Genomic DNA, 1,212 nt, shown 5'->3' on the forward strand with positions numbered 1-1,212 from the left:
CTTAAATGTAATATGACCTAAAAAGACCTAATTCGTAGGTTAGGACTTGGAGTGTCCTAAAGAGAGGCAATCTTTACCAAGCCGTTGTAATATATTAATAGTATGTTCTTTATTTTTATTTTTTCCCGTAAAATCATATAAATTCCTAAACGTAAGATTTAAAATCCTAAAACATAAATTAGAAAACCTAATTTTAATTTCTTAAAACCTATAACTCCTGCGCTTGGTAATGAGGTACGTCACAGGCCTTATATTTTTATATTCTCATCATTCACGTCTTGGCCTCCCCGACTTTCAAACCCACCGTCCCTACTGGATAACATTGAGACAATATATCGGTGGTATGCGAATATGAAGGCGGAAAATAGGCTAGATTAGGAAATGCTGGGTTTTCAGTGAAGGACCTGCCCTTGGACAGAAAACTATGAATTAATGAGCCCTCACTGTATCATTTTGTCTTCTTAAGGATCAGTTTTTACCAGCACTTTTTTCTCTAGTGCTTGCAGTTCATTACGCATCGTGAAGGACGTTGAAATCCAGTTGAATGGAAGGACTTCGTTGTTGTTTATTACCAAATACGTGGCCAAATGGAATCGATCCCCTGTCCATGAGTACGCAGTTCATGACCTCCGCTCGCAGTGGATTATTTTTCCAATTAGATTTGTTAATTCCTGCGGCAGCAAATAAAAAGTTATCAAGCTGAAAGGCTGTGACACGGCCCGCCCGGCCTCCACTGCCATCTGTTTTATTTCACTAGGGGAGAATAAATAGTGGCTATTGATCTGGGCGTAACACACAATGCCACTCACACAATGAATTTACACACTTGCACTTCTTTGTAGTCCGCCAGGCAACATTTCCTTTATGAACATGCACTATGCATTACGACCATTTAAAACGTTTAAACCTTACTATTCACAAAGCGGTTATGATTTTTGCAGTTTTTATTTTCAATGAAATTCAGATATATAAATTATAGCGCGAAGCAATCTTGTGCCGCATTTTCCACCGGCTCAAGTTTCAAAATTATGAACACTCTTGTGGTTTATTGCTCGGTGAGCACACAAAAAACATAGCCTAATGAGTAGGGCTAGGATTTTGATGAAATTGCATCTTTTTTCTAGTAAGCCAGAAACATAGCTGCTTTAGTATTTATGTGTTATGTGATAAACTGAGTGTTTTAAGACATATTTGTTAGGGCATTTTTTTTAT

Source organism: Periplaneta americana, chromosome 3, assembly GCF_040183065.1.
Source record: "Periplaneta americana isolate PAMFEO1 chromosome 3, P.americana_PAMFEO1_priV1, whole genome shotgun sequence".
Taxonomy (NCBI): Eukaryota; Metazoa; Arthropoda; class Insecta; order Blattodea; family Blattidae; genus Periplaneta; species Periplaneta americana.